General features: G+C 44.7%; 1 long non-coding RNA gene across 1 annotated transcript in view; it reads right to left on the bottom strand.

Annotated features, from left to right (window-relative positions):
• Window positions 1-8,708, bottom strand: part of LOC139060554 (uncharacterized) — a 164,733-nt gene extending 156,025 nt beyond the window's left edge. Inside the window, exon 1 of the long non-coding RNA XR_011514918.1 lies at window positions 7,915-8,708. This is a non-coding gene — a long non-coding RNA (uncharacterized lncRNA). The remainder of the gene's footprint in view (window positions 1-7,914) is intronic.
• Window positions 8,709-16,200: the final 7,492 nt, after the last annotated feature.

The raw sequence follows: 16,200 nt of genomic DNA, 5'->3' as shown, positions 1-16,200 counted from the left end.
CGAATGTCTACATAAGAAACGGCGATCATATATGATTTGGGTGCTCAATATCGTGAGAAAGCTGACTGAGCTCACGTCGTTTTATGAAAGAGGAGCCCAACGCGCCATGTTAGCGGTATTTGCAACAATTGATTTAATTATTAATATTGCAAACATTATTCCAAAGATACAGTCGAGATATGCCTTATGACTGTGTCATTTTTTTTTTCATTTATCGCGTATTTAAACACACTATATAGGAATACCCCACTGTTGTCGCACTAAGTAAACCACCCAAGTATTATCAACCTGCCAGATATCAACTGCGAAGAGTCGGTGCCGAACACAACAAAGCATCGCAAAGTTCTCTCTTTGAGTGTGCAAGGTCACCATAAATGTGCCATGGGCATATATGCAGTACGAAGGACATAGCAAATCGAAAATTTTTGCGACAACATTCATACATTCTTGCCACAAACAAAGTGGCGATGAGCCAATATCACACTCCGTGGCCAAAGCCGATAACTGGCGTTTCGAGTAGTCGACACTGCGCAACATATTGCCGGCAGATACGTGACCTCTGAAAGGGCTCACGTCCACCTTCTCCAGAACTTTGCCGCCATAAGGCGTGCTGAGCAGAAAACCTCCTTGTGCGTAGATTGTGGCGCAAGACCTAGAGACCCCTAGCAGTATTTGGAAGAAGCAATTTAATGTAAATATAACCCTTTTCTTTTAGGGCTGCCATCTTTACTAATACAGCTTCATTGAAGATAGAGCGGCTGATGGCCGGAAAAACGTAAAAACAATTTACCTGTTGATGTTCACGTTATTTCTAGCAAACCTAGTCTGTGCGCAAGGTACTCATACAGCTAAGCAAAGATCCAACTTATTTGTCGAATTTGATGCGCTTTCACGGCCTCATAAAGTGCAATGTCTGCTTTCTTTGATCTCTTGTACATTGTTCTGTACTCCTGCGAAGGCTCGTCGTAGTTTTCTTTGTGCAAGTTTGTAAGAAAAGCACTAGATTTGAAACCCTTTTTGGCACTATCTACACAAATGACGACGCGTTAACTTCGGTGCACAGTTCTGGCATAGAGCACTCACGGCTTCTACATGTTTGGAAATCTTTGGATGTGGAATAACAAATTGTATTCCATCGGTTTCAGAAATAATTCTAAACACAATTGCGTAGATTAGCTCAAGAAAAAAAAAAGCGTGTGATGTTCATGACGTGAGAATAATTGGTTGATTCCTCAAACTAGACATGATTGCGATTCTGAAAAGCAATTTCTGCAATGGAGCATGAATACACTTGAATGTCCTAGAAAAAGGACAGATAGAGGGAGAGAGAGGGAGAGATAAGTATATATACTGCAATGCTGCAAAAAATGCAATGCTACAATGCTGCACGAGGATGAAACGGCGTAACGTTTTTGCGAGGTAGCAAAACATGGATGGTATGACGGGCGCAACAGTGCTGCATGAAACGAAAAAAAAGAAGACGAAAGCCAAGGTTCGCGCGTCGTTAATGTCAGGAACGGAAAAAGGAAACGTATGATACATAAGCTGCTAACTGGTTCAGATGACTGCACAGTGACCTCACATTTATCACTCCGCTATCAGCCAGCCAGACCCTGTCATAAGGGTGTCGCCGACCTCTGATGTTAAAACCAGACTTCTCCGTTGAGCTTCTCTGAAGGGATGTGTGGCGCTATGAAGTCAGCCACGTGCTCACTAGCAAGAAAAAAATACAAATCAGAGAGATGCAAAGGTCAAGTGCCCTTCGTAGCTGACGCAAGTGTGGCTGACGCTTTGCAGGGCGAGTTAACGGCATACAAGAGATACTTGCCCAAGAGCGCCCGATAAACTACTCCTGCTGCATGAAAAGAAGCACATTTATCTAAAGTATCGCCCATACATACGGCATGTCCTTTCTGGCTTGCACGATTTCATCATGCCGCCGTCGGTGACACATTTTTTGCGTGTGTGCTTAGAAGCAAATGATCCTTGGCCTTGTGAGCTATGTCAGCTCGGGCCTCACCACTTCGCAGGGCAAGGCATGGCAACCGTCAAAAACTCACATTCGTTAGTAGGTTTGAGTAAACCGACTTTCAAATGGCCCCACTTCATAGTGGAACCTTTTCTTCCAAGTTTTAATAAAGCGTAAGCAAAGTACTTCGCAAGCGGAAGATGCAGAAGAATTGTGAATAAAGAATGTTCAAAAAGTGGCGACTATTTGGAAATGAAGGTAGAGAAGTGTTGGAGTCATCTTAAAAGGAAAAGCGAGCTCTAAAACGCATGGATAGTTCTTGTATACAAGGCTTCAGTTTTGGCTGCTTCACGAAAAAATAACATAGAAATAAAACTACCGGTGTGTGAAGTTGGAAATTTAGCTTTGATTATTAACACCTAGAAACACGCACATAAAAAAAAATGTTACCTAGGAAACGGCACTTCGAGCTCCAGTGACACAACACATGTCTCAATTCCCATGCCACAATTGTGCTAGACTTCATTATTTTTTGAAATATTCATGTTCTGTACACCTGCAAATTTGTTGTGCAACAGATAAGGAAATACAAACTTTTCTGGCCAAAAATTTGTCATCGTCAGTTAGTGGGGTCATTTCAAATGCAGATTTATGTGCAAAATGCAAGTTAACTGTACTAAAATTATTTGCGCTGTCTAAAAGGTTATTTTATCCCTATGTCGCGACAAACAATACATGTAATTAAATCACACGTATCTTGAATTGAGGTGCGTGCATAAAGAATAAAGTATGTCATTTCCACCATATTCACGGAAGTGGTTAAGAACCTGCAGGACAAAGAGTCCACGATAAATACAGTCATCTGCTCCAGACATTAGCGCCCGCTTTTTAATATACGTGAGTGACAGGAAGAAGTTATCGAATACAGTCTTCCCCTAAATTTATAAAAAGAAAGAAAAAAGCGCAAGATTCAGTCCTCAAATATTTGTAACATTTCTTATGCATCTCTACAGCCGAGCCATCGACAAAGCTTACGATAAGTTCCGGCAGAACTTACCGGCGTGAATACCCAAGCATATGTGATAGCCGAAAGAGGAGAGAGGAAAAAACAGAGGGAAGGAAAAGTAGGTTGGTCGGTGTAAGTGCCAGCTGCCTACTCTGTACTACGGAAAGGGGTAAAGGTGATAAAAAGATTATAGAAAGAGATAAGCGATAGTAAATAGAGAAAAAAATAGACAGTACCAATCGCACGATGACTCTCGACGGTAAGGCGCTTAGCAATGAATCAATGTAGCGACAACATATTGCCGCCGTCGAAACAATTATGCATAAGGCGCGCACTGCAGTGGAACTCGTTTTTCCCACTCGCCTTCGAACTCTCGGTGCCATCTAGCGGCACTGCCGCGAAATCTGAGCGTGGCTTCCGAAATGCTTGGCACGCCGGTGCGTGCCACTAGTGGCGCTGCCGAGAAGTCAATGCGTGGCCTCCGAGACGACAAGCGTCGCGAGTCGGTGCCTGCGAACGCTGAGAATTGTTCCTTCACTTGCCACACACTCAGTGACCCAAGTTAGCGAGAGGTTCATTGAAGAACGGAACATAAGCAATGAATTCATGGGGCAGCTTGCTAAAGCGTTGACGTGAAATTCGTTCATTCAAAGTGGAACTCGTCCGATGCGTCTGTAGCATAGCCTGCTGCTGCTAACGAATCAGGTTACTCTCCCTGAGAAACTGTTGCTACCTGGATTCACTTCCCCCCAGCATTGGAGAAATTTAAAGGATTATTTTAACGCGTTAGCACTCTTTGGGTACTTCAGGCACTTCCCAGGGGCTAACTACATAATTATGTTTGTATTATGTTTCTGCGTAACCATTTTCCTGCCTACCTGGATCACTGCATAATCAATGGTCGAATTGGTAGCACATCGGGCTGCTGTAGCGAGGGGATTAAGAGGGTTCAAAACCAACCATCAAACAAAAAACAGTCATGTAGTTTTGAAGTGTCGCCAGTTATGTGAACACAACCTGTCCTGGTTTTATATTCATATTCAATTTTTCAAACTACTTTTGTTTGAAGTTCATGATAGATCTCACTAATTTGCATCTTTATTTAATCTTTGACTTCAGTCATCTTTTTGCGTGCATAGAAAAATACCATGCTAGTACATGCTGCCCCTACTATGAATTATGGCTTACGTTTGGCCTGCTTTTCTCTTGGTTCACGCTCGAGTGAACAATTTGGGCACGTGGTGGATTTAATTGTGCTTTCAAATTCTATTAAATCACGAAGGCAGGAGAACTTGTTTCTTGAGCTTGTTTATTGTTTTTTCAGTACCTGTTAACAGCTGAAATTCTTGGCGACCTGGCACTAGTACACACAAGAGCATGAGCGTAATCAAACATGAAAATACGACCGCATGTCCGGCACTATTGCATGTCAAAGTAAACATACACGGCATCAGTTGTGTAACAAGCTTGAAAGACTTGCTTGCTGAACTCGGTTACGTCAAGCATGCTGTGCGCAGCTTAACACAGACACTCATTTCAAAATATTTCTGTCAGATGAACTGGCATTGTACACTTTGCGCAGCGTTGTTATGGGGAAGGTTAGAGCGACTTTAGGGTAAAACACGTCAAAGCACCAGCTTGTTTTCTGTGGCGCAACCCAAAATATAACGGTGCTAGTAACACATGACCATCAATCAGTCCACATGCCACTCCTCGCAAGAACTTTATGTCACACGTGAGTCTTATTGTCACGCAAAGAAAGCATCCTTAAGTTAAATAAAAGGCTTGAGTACTGACAGTATAGGCGTTGACGACTATATCTATCACAGTAAATGCCAATGATTTGGCACTCGACGGCTCCCATTAATTTATTTCATGGGTACTAATAGGATTCCACACAGCAGAAGCAAACTCTTATTGTGGTCTTACTAGTGCGCAGGACAATGTTTTCAAACAGTCAGGACGCCGAAACTTCTCTGTAAGTCTAGATATTATGCATGTATTCCTCATGGCATGACTCACAATAGAGGATACATGAAGGTGAAAACTCAGCCTCGAGTCTGCATAAACTCCGAGGTCAAAGACATCAAGGGCATGACAAATACCATCACCCGACAGAGTGTAATGAAAGTTCGTCTGCACATACTTTCTCCTCCTGCAAATTATAGAAGTCATTTACGCACTATTCTCTACGAAACAATTTTAAATCATCAGCAAACATCGAAGTGAGTGGCTCAGTTTAAGAACAGAGCAAATCATTAACAAGCACCAAAAGCAAAAGTGCTCATAAGTTGCAGTGTGAAGGTACTGCCGACAAAGTTGTAAATGGGTAATTATGAGAAATTTATGGAAGTTTATTAAACATTATTTTAAAAACTGACCACGTTTACTTGATTAGAAAGGTAGATTTCAAACCACTTACAGTATAAATCACATACTATTTTTGTGCAGCTTAAGCAGCAATAGCTGATGACAGACTTCGCCAGACCCTTTCGTCAAATCAAAGTTCATTGTGTCCAATTCACTGCGGTTAAATACGGCAGCGCGGCATAACCGAAAATAGCGCTAATGTCGGTTTCTACTAGTCTGCCTTCCACAAACCCCTGTTAAAGCGGAGAAATATTGGCCTTAAGATACGCGTGCAATCGTCCATGCATTATCATTTCAAAAACCTCTGAAAACTATCTAAAAAAATAATCACGCCAGAAGTTGTTCACGTTACAAGGAATGTGATAATTGCTGTAGGTCATTGAACATAGAGACTGCAACTATTGCTTTCCATTCGGGCAGAAAAAAGCCCACTTTGCAAAGTACGATTAAACATGTATATCAAAATAGGATCAAACACTTCTGCGCAACTTTTTATTATAAAGCAAGGAATGCCACCATACCCTGTCGAAAATTTCACCTTCAGCTTTCTTATGCAACGGAAAACCTGGAGCTCAGTGACAAAAAAAATCAGATAAAAGGTCTGAATCGTCTGCCATTGTGACGTCATTTATCGGGTATAATGCCTAAAAGGACAGAAGCCAGAGTACTCGGCGAATCAATTGCAGATTTGTGGGTCAAAGTTCATCGTACTAACGTTTTTAAAAACAGCTGATCTCTTTTTTTTTTGCATTCTTGCGTAGGGCCAGACACTTTCATATTAAATTTTAAAGTTCACTTCGATATTTTGATGACAACACGTTTCATTGCTACCTAAAATCCAGCTGACTAGTGTTATGCAAATAGCAATGCTTTAGTACTGTTATTTGTTGTAAGTTTTCTCATAAAGTTTATGGAGCAATTGCTTCCTGCACAAATAATATTTCAGCTCGTGCAAAAATCAGCCTGGGAATTTCCTATTTCCTCTGGAACATTTTCGGATATATTCTTTTATTGCGCTTTGTACAGTTGATGCAAGATGGTTTACCCATGAATAAACGGCATTGTTATCTAACATGTTAGACCATTCCAGCTGCGAAGGCGATTGTGGAGTAGTCTCAACGACGGTACACGTACATAAGGATTGCACAATCGCGGCTCTGAATAAAAGACAAATAATAGGAAAGCGTGAATGAAGGATTAAATAAGTCACCCGGAAGAAGAACATCAAACGCGTCACACATGCGGAAAATTGGAACGTTTGATAAAAAACGACTATAAAACATTTCCAGTGCAATTAGGAGTCACATTGTGTTGATAGAACACGTAGTAGTTTACAAAGTCGATAAATAAGCTCGCTGTCCCACGAAGTAGGACACACTTGTTTCAAATTAAAACTGCACACCAGTCAACCTTTGCAGAATAAAACCTCTATAAATACGTACTTCGTATTTTGCAAAGTCAATCCGATCGTGTAGCTTTCTCAAATGCCTTAGAAAGACATTGGCAAGAGAGCTAAGAGGAAAATAATCAGAACTAAGCAAGTAGCTTGGAGCATCACACTATGGTACTTCCAGCCACGCAGATTCGTCGTATGTTTCAAGGTATGAACAGGTAGATAAGCGCGATAAAAGACACATGCACAAGAAAGGGAGACAAAGGCTTAACTGATGCAGCTCTGACTTGTACGCTATTAAAACACCACCAACTCTAACCATATCAATGTACTTTCTGCCTGCTCTGAATACAGCGCCGTCCTTCGTGAAATAAGACTCTCCTTTTCTTGACTCGTGCAACCATCTTTCCGTTATGCAAATATGATAACTAGAATGAAGTATATCTAAAAAAAAAGCTCACACTTTTGTTCTGAAACCTCTCGTATTTTGGTAATAAACATTAAAGGGACACTAAAGTGAAAAATGATTTCTTCTGCATCAGTAAATTACCGTTCTACAACACCAAAAACACCACTCTTACAACGCTAAGACGTTTGGTGAGCCAGAAAAAGCGCAAGAACGAAATACGGGTGGCGACACCTACTTGAGTTCCCGCACCTGGAGGCTGTGACGTCATGGATTTTGATGGTATCTTCAAGGGCCTACCAATTATATATAGCGGTACAGATTGACTACATTGTGTTCTAAAGGAACCAAATATTAAATATGGCAAGTTTCGGGAACCTTTATTCAGCCAACGCGGCCCAAATGCGAAAACATACTTTGGAATCCCTGACGTCACGCTGACGTACCGGCGCTGGGGTTGCGGCGCGAAATTCAAATACTGATACTTGGACCTTCATTTTCCGATCTAATTATCAAACTATTTATTTGAAATGACTGCCTGCAGGGTTCTCAAACAATGCTCCATTAGTCTAAACTGATTTATTGTTTCCCTTTAGTGTCCCTTTAACGACTCATCACTGTGTTCTAACACTGGAAGAAATTGCGGAAAGGGAAACAGCCTTCCAGTGAAAAGGTGAAACATGCAACCATTTCGTAAGACATAGGATTTGTTGAAACGAATGAGAGATTCCCCGTCCAAACGTATATGAAACGAATTGTACGTGGGTTACCTGGTTTTCATCCGCGTGCACTAAACTGTATTGTCGCCGACGAGACCTGCGAAAGTCGCTCGATGTCGGATGCCGTTGTAGTGGGGGCCAAACTGGACACAAGAAGGCCTGTTGCTGGTGAAGCTTCGGGCGCGACATTGAGAGAGCAGTGTTCAGCAGTACCGAACGCGGCTGGATGACGTGTGCGCCCGTTTGCTGTAGAAGTCTTTCGTCGCAAGGCTCGGCGCGGTCGACCAAAGGAACTGTCGCTGCTGCCAGTGTCTCAATGAGCGCGACACCCGCCAGTTACGTTAGCGAAAGACTGTTTCGGCAAGGGAGGCGCATTGCAGCACGCGCCCACGTAACGGCGGGAGATCAGTACAAGTCGAGACGCTGCCATGTAGGGCAACCGCCACTTCACGAAGGGATACATATTCAGCACCAAGCTCGCGAACTTTGGACACCAAAGTAATAAGTTGAGCAGCCATCGATTCAAGTCACTGCACAACCTTCTCCGGGAACATCAGGAGCATCAGACACGGTGACGAATGCAGTCGATGTGCTGGGGGCGTGTCGCTGTCAACGACGATGCTCGCTGCCGACTTAATCGGCCGCTTCACGCAGGTGACACACTTGCACCTGGGGTGCGATCGGAGATGGTTGTTCGGCGCGTTCGTTCGGTTACCGGCGCGCGCGATTGGCCTACTCCGCGCCGACGTCGCCTGCCGCGGGGCGCCGCCCCGTTTTTGGTGACGTCAAAATGACGACACGCTCCTGTCAATCATCCGCCCACCGAGCATTTCGTCCGAACGCGACGGGAGTTGAGAAGTTTGGAGCGATCATACGGCTTCGCATGGCGCGTCTGATGGATTGGATTGGATCCAACAGGCGGCCTTTTCGGCTGCGGAATGGCACGAATGGCACGTTTGAATCCGATCCATAGTTTAATTCTAGAAAATGGCGCTTCCGTTGGAAACTTCGGTTGTTTCGCTGGCGTTTCTTGAGGAAGGAGGAGAGTGGGTGGGGGTGCGAAACGCGTTTGAAGAAATGGCAGAAAGTGAATTCCGGCGTCGTTTTTGTTTCTCGAAACAAATAATTCGTTGGTTGTACAGAGAAATCGACAACATCATCGGTGCCAGCGAGCCACTGGGATGTTGTGGCTGCCTCTTGAAAAGTGCGCCACTCTTCCCGTCGTTTTTTTTTTCTTTTACCTTCTAGCTGTGCGCGACACCACCTAGGGACGACGCAAAGAACCTAATAGTTATAAATTGCAGTAGTCACACGTACTGCTATTTGAAAACGTGTTTGGGCTTGAGAAGAAAAAATACGTTTTTTTAGACAAAGATTTCATTCAATTGGAAGACGAGAAACATTTGGCTTTGTAGTATACTGTTTGAGAGCAGACGACAAACGACGCAGGTAAACTTCCGGGGAGGTGACCGCTTCCTGATTGGCTGCTCTCTCCGCCCCGCTGTCACAAATTTTGCATACTGCAACTTTGTGACGTTGCAGCAACTGAACAGAACGCGTATCGAACAAAATATCTCCGATCGCGCCCCTGCTTACGCCCTTTTCCATCAAAATGTTGTGCTCCTGAACCTGTATATCAAGACATTTGTCGTATATCGCTGCTTCCATGAAGCACATGGTAAAAAAATGTGTCTTCGCTAAATCCACAGAGAGCAGCGCGCACACCCTGCGCCTCGAAAACCACGTGTCCCATCGTGGCCTGCTAACATATGCTGCAACAATATATGAAAACACATTAATACAAACACAAGGAAATGTATTGATAAGTTTACATGCAATTAGGCACTGGATAGGAGCAGCAGTTGTTTTGTCTCAACCCCTTTTTTTGCATCAGGGTATGAAAAATAAGGTTACTGCATATTTCTGTCCAAGTGTCCCCATTTACTACCCAACTGCACAAAACAGCTTAGATAAAATAGATCCTGTCGCTTGCTTCGTGCTTGTGATGGCGCTAACTACACTGTAGGAAAAACGTTCATACGAAAAAGAAACAAATGTAAACAGCAATACCAAAATATCTTTTTCGCGTTTTCGACCATCATGTTGAGTAAAGTATCATTGTAAGGGGTTGCTATCTCTTTAGGGCCATTATTTAGGATACCATGCGCACTGCTTGGTGGTTACGTGCGTTATGCATGCTTGAGTCCTGAGTCGCTGTCTGCGGCTTTGTCTGGGTTCGTGCATAGTTCAGGTCAGCAGACAGGGTCGCTTGAGTTGCGGTGGCAGGCGCAAACGAGGGGTGGTGCACGGCGCCGCAGCGGTTGTATAAACAGATACCGACGAGGTTGCCAGGCGAGACGTGGCACCCTTCCGTCCTGTAAGTCGAGAACTTCATAAGTCTTCCTAAGGCACCGTTGACTGTCTGGGCATGTGTGTCACTCTGTCGTAGTAACAGAACCCGGGATTGGCGCAGCTGCTGCTCTGGTGAGAGTCTCGGTGCGTGAGAACGTCTCCGTGAGCTTTGGTGCTGATCATAATCGTCATGGGTGCTCTGGGCGACGATGGTGCTCGTATTTCCTGGCGGATCTATGCCGGAAGCGCTTCACGTGTCATCTTATCTCCCCAAGACTCGTTTGGATGAGCCGAGAGCGAGGTCTCGTCACATTTAGACAGTTGGGTCGCTCTTACGTTAGCGACTTTCAAATTCTGTCGAGCTTCTTGTTGGGAAAGGACGGTGTGAAGACGCAAATAGTGTCCCTCCTGGTTAGCTCCGCTGACTGTTATGTCGTGCAGATAGGCAGACACGCTTGTGATGCCACCAACAGTTGTCTTCATGCACCTTTGAAAGAGTGCTGGTGCTGCGGAAATTCCGAATGGGAGCCTGTAAACATGACAGAGGCGTTTATACATGTTAATTTTGAGATCTCTGTCGTCTGATTAGTCAGCTTCAGCTGCTGAAAAGCCTGGGCCAGGGGCAGTTTTGATAATATTTTTTCGCCTTGCAGATAAGGGAGGACCTCGGCCATTGTCGACAAGGATGAAAAAGCCTCATAAAGTTTGCATTTGCTCTGCTGCGGTAGTCACGGCTAAATCGGATTCTGACGTCGCTTTTATGACAATAACCACTGGGGGTACCGAAGTAGCATGTTGAGCGTGCTGGACCATTTTTGGCGTGTCAGACGTTCGAGCTCTTCTTTTAAGGCTTCTCTCAGGGCATATGGAAGCATGGGTGAAAACAGCGCTAAATAAACATGGACAGGGGAGGGACACAGGACGAGTGCTGTTCTGCACTGCCCTGTCATTGTCCGTGTTTATTTTGCGCTGTTTTCACCCATGGATTCATAACAACTAGCACGCATTCACACCCTTTTAAGTCAAATGAAAGCGTTCGCACACATAAAAACTCAGAAGAAGCTTAATCGTACAGCTCGAGCTTCATAGGCAGGTCCTTGTACCTGTTAGCTGTTGCCATCGAAAACGGCAGCATACTTGATGAGTACAGTAGTGACGCTTCTGCCACAGCGTATGTGATTAGTGCCATTTAGTGTGATTCCAAGCGACTGGTACCAATGAGGAACCAGCACCGTAGTTTGATTATTATTATTATTATTATTATTATTATTATTATTATTATTATTATTATTATTATTATTATTATTATTATTATTATTATTTACTGGCGTTCCCTTTGAAATTGGGCGGTGAGAAATAGCCCCTTCAGTCACGAATCATGATCGATTGTCGATACCTGCATGAAACACATAATTTCATGCCAGCGTGCATGAGGCTCCACTGAAAGCAAGTAAACGTTGTAGAATGACTGATTGTGCATTTTATTTTGAGGCAGCACAGTTGTAGAGTGACTAAATATTTAATTATTGTAAAGTCAGTTATGGTACATTTCTTCCTAAAAAATGTGTATCAAACGCTAGAATTCCATGCAGAAGTCATTTATTGGTGGCAAGCATTTCAAGAAAAATATATTTCGACGTTGCTACCGACATGCCACGCGTCAAAGGTCACGTAAAACAAGGTAGTGCCTTCACCAAACCGGTACCCTGTAATGATACATATCATTCAGAAGTGTAATCGGCGTAATTTCGGTTAGCCAAGTTAGGTTAGGCAACCGGCAAATTAGGTTAGGCAAACGAGACGCTGTCTTAACGTTTACGTGAGCGTGCGCACAGTGTGAAGATTAAGACTGCTAGTAGTCTAGCTGTTCATTGTGCATAGTTTTGCTATGCACCCCACCTACAAGACACATGTGTGTTGAGAAAGTACAGCGACCAGATGGCCGGGGAAATCTTTGAGACCTTTTCAATTTGTCAATTAGGACCCATTTGCGTAAGCACCCTTTCTGTAGCTCTTTGCGATAACAAGCTTAAGTTCCTTAGAAGTTAATCAATTTCGATTGTGCCCATATTCTGTATTCTACATTTGCATTGTTTTACGTTTGTGACCCATACGCAACAAGAGTTGACTGAAGATGACCCGCCTACCCTTTCTTCTTTTCCCTCTTTCAGCCCTTTGCGAATAGTATATATCTGTGCTCGCTTCAATAAAGCTGTTGTTGGTGTTAAGAATGGCGAGCTGCTAAGCAAGATTGCCACCCGATTACGACAAGGGGGGCAAGACACGCATTCCGCACCCTCTCCGTCACTGCAGCTAGGAGGCGTTCGAAGAAGCGGCCTTTGTGCTGAAAACCGCCGCCTTCCTCCAGCCCCATCGACATTGTGACGGGACGAGTTCGGTGTGTGAACAATGGTTTCGGAGTTCCCCAACGTGGACCTGATATGACACGCATGGATAAGCTGCCGTGGGGAAGCCGTATTTTGGTGCTTCTCATGCTCGTCCAGGCGCAAGACAACGAGCTACCCTCGATCGGCACCGATATTTCCCGGAACGGCACCCCTCCAACGCCGTCGTTTGGGCATCGGAATGTGTGTGCCTTGGTGTCTGTAAACTGATCTGCAGAGCAGCGGCGAGTTGGTGATGAGTAAACGAACAGTCGCCGCCTCGTATGGCCGGCGGATCGAGTGTATAAGAACTGTGGTTGTGCGAATGCTGAGGACACTTCTCTTGAGCAGTCATGTTAGGCTGAGTCACTTCTCTCATGCAGTCATGTTGGACTGATACTCTTTTTTTCAAGCAGTCATGTTAGACTGATTTCATTTCTGTAAATAAACCCTTTTCCTCGTTCTCGATGAGAAACAGTTCTTCACTTCATCAACGATCTCAGCGTAAATAAGCTGGACGACGGCATGGGCCAGCTACCTTCGAATTCATGCCGTACTCCAATCTTTGCAAAGGACCACGGACGATGGGAGTAAGCCCCCAATCCTGACAACTGGCTGACAGCGGTGTGATGGACTTTGCGACATGGTGCTGTATCTGCGGTGAGTGCTTGGTTTTTGCTTTGACTCTCTAGGCTTCATTTTGTGGTTGTTCTGTTTAGAACAGTAGGGAAGCTAGATTGTTGTGTGTTAGCTAGGTTGTGTTTTCCTAGCTAGATTTAGAGAGCAGAATCAAGGCAGTAAAGCAGCAGTCATGGAGTTAAGGACACTACTGAGAGACGAGTTGTTGATTGTTGGTGAGGAACTGGGCCTAGATGTACGCAAGGAAATGCTAAAATCAGAATTATTGCATATCATTTCCGAACAGGCCAGTGAGGAAGAAGTTGAACTGGGGTTTGAACTTCTGAAAAAGAGAGAAGAACGAGAGAGAAAAGAAAGGGAGGAACGCGATAAAGATCGCGAGTTAAGAAAAATGCAACTTGAACTTGAAAGCAAACGTTTGGAGTTGTCTCAAGGAAGTGAAGGCGCTCTGGGACGATCAAGTGAGGCAGAATCATACCGCATGGACAGGCTATTAAAGCCATTTGAGGTCGGGACCAACATAGGCTTGTTCCTATGCAATTTTGAAAGGACTTGTGAAAAGATGAACTTCGGCCCGAGTACATGGCCACAGCGGTTGCTGTCTATGTTGCCGTGTGAGGCGTCGGAAGTAATCGCCAGACTGAGTGTGCAGGATGCATATGATTATGCAAAAGTTAAGGCTAGTCTCCTGAAGAAATACCGCCTTTCAGCCGAAGCTTTTCGGCAAAGGTTTAGGAGCACAGGCAAGAAAGATAGCGAGGGCTATCCGGAGTTTGCATATAGCTTAAAGGCCAACCTAGTCGAGTGGCGTAAAAGCGCGGAAGCGTACGACAACAGAGACATGATCATTGAATGCATGTGTCTAGAGCAGTTTTACAAAACCATCCCCCAAGCTGTGAAACTGTGGGTGCAAGACAGAGGTAATGTAAACACTGTGGAAAGGGCGGCTGATTTAGCCGAGGAGTACGCAACCCGTAGAAAGTTGAACGCCGAGGAGGGAAACTGCGACGGTCGAAATGGACCGCGGAAACCATTTCCGTTCAAAAAGGGTGCGCAAACTAGACGATCCGAGCATGTAGACATGGCGGAAAAGCCCGCAGAAAAGAGCGAGGAGAAACTTAACGGAGAAACCGCACAAAAAGAACAGAAAAGAAAATTCAAATCTTTTAGACCAATTCGCTGTTACAAATGCCACAAACTGGGACATATAGCTGTAAACTGCGAGAAGTCTAGCGTAGTTTTTTCCTACGTGGAGGAAAAAGATGAGAATATGGAACTTTTAAGTCCATATCTCCACGACCTGCAAGTTAATGGAAAACCATGCCGAGTGCTAAGAGACAGTGCCGCCACGCTGGACATTGTCCATCCGTCTTAGGTGATGGTAGATGACTTCACCGGAGAAGTAGCATGGATAAAACAGGTTGTAGAAGAACACAGCGTGTGTCTGCCCATGGCCAAAGTCAAAATCAGTGGACCATTCGGGGAGCTAGAGACTGAGGCTGCAGTTTCCAAATTTTTGTCACTGCAGTATCCCTACATCTTTTCGAATCGTTCGAATCAGTTACTGCGTGACAGAGGGCTCAAACTGGGAGAGGGCGTAGTACAGGCATTGACCCGAGGCCAAGCTCGTAAGATCGCGGCGCTTTCGGCTGAAAATGCTCAAGCTCCTCCAGCGGAAGCAGAAAAGGGGATAACTTCAATACCCGAATCCGAGCTAGGCCCGAGGGACAAAATAACAGTTGAGGAGAGCCTGCCAGCTGACCAGCTCAATGAGAGCGTAGCACTAGAGTGTCAGAGTTCTAGCTTGCAGGAAGAGCAAGTAGACGCGCTCACAAGCGAGACAGGGTCGTTATTATCACCGGCCTCAAAGAACTTTGATCAACTCTTACGCGCGGATACTGGCACTGAGAGTCACTGGCAGCTGAGCAAAAGAATGATGAGAGCTTAGCTAAATTACATGACACAGCTAAAGAAGGCATTGCTAGGCGCAACGTCACGATACATGAGAGAGGAGGATTGTTGTATCGGCATTACAGAGATCGAAAGGGTAGGATTTTAGATCAGTTAGTCATACCTACTAAGTATAGGGAGGACCTTTTGAGTCTTTGTCATGGAAATGGGTGGTCCGGCCACCTAGGCATAAACAAATCAAAGGAAAAATTGCTTATGGAATACTACTGGCCTGGCTGTTTCAAAGATGTAGAAAACTTTGTAAGAGCATGCGACGCCTGCCAGCGTTCTGGTAAACCAGGAGAGACATGGAAAGCTCACTGAAGGTAGTGCCCTTAATAACAGAGCCTTTCAGACGACTTGTAATAGACACGGTAGGGCCTCTTCCAAAAACAAAATCAGGCTACAGGTACTTGTTTACCATGCTGTGTCCGGCTACCAAGTTTCCAGAAGCAATCCCTTTGAAAGAGCTCAGCTCCACCGAAGTAGTAGACGCGCTTTTGACAGTGTTTGCACGAGTTGGGTTTCCAGCCGAAATTCAGGCAGATCAAGGGTCAGTATTCACGAGCGCACTGACTTCCACATTCTTGCAAAAGTGCGGGGTAAAGTTAATACACAGTTCTGTCTATCACCCTCAGTCAAACAGTGTAGAGAGGTGGCATTCGGTGCTTAAGCGAGTTTTGCGTGCGCTCTGTTACGAGCACAAGGAGGACTGGGAGAACTGTCTGCCGGCAACGTTGTTTGCTTTGCGAACGGTTCCACATGAGGCGACAGGGTTCTCACCAGCAGAACTAGTGTATGGGAGGACACTCCGGTCTCCACTGAGAATGTTAAGAGAGATGTGGGAGGAAAGAGGGGAGAGTCCAACCGTGGTTGAATACGTGCTAAATTTACTGGAACGGCTAAGCGCAACCCAAGAACTAGTCGGAAAGAACATGGCACTAGCTCAAAAGAACGCCAAATTCTATTACAAGAATGCGAGGCTTCGTACGTTTAACTCCGGAGACCAGGT

Source organism: Dermacentor albipictus, chromosome 5, assembly GCF_038994185.2.
Source record: "Dermacentor albipictus isolate Rhodes 1998 colony chromosome 5, USDA_Dalb.pri_finalv2, whole genome shotgun sequence".
Taxonomy (NCBI): Eukaryota; Metazoa; Arthropoda; class Arachnida; order Ixodida; family Ixodidae; genus Dermacentor; species Dermacentor albipictus.
The sequence above is the reverse complement of the archived record's forward strand: the minus strand, read 5'-3'. Positions and strand labels throughout refer to the sequence as shown.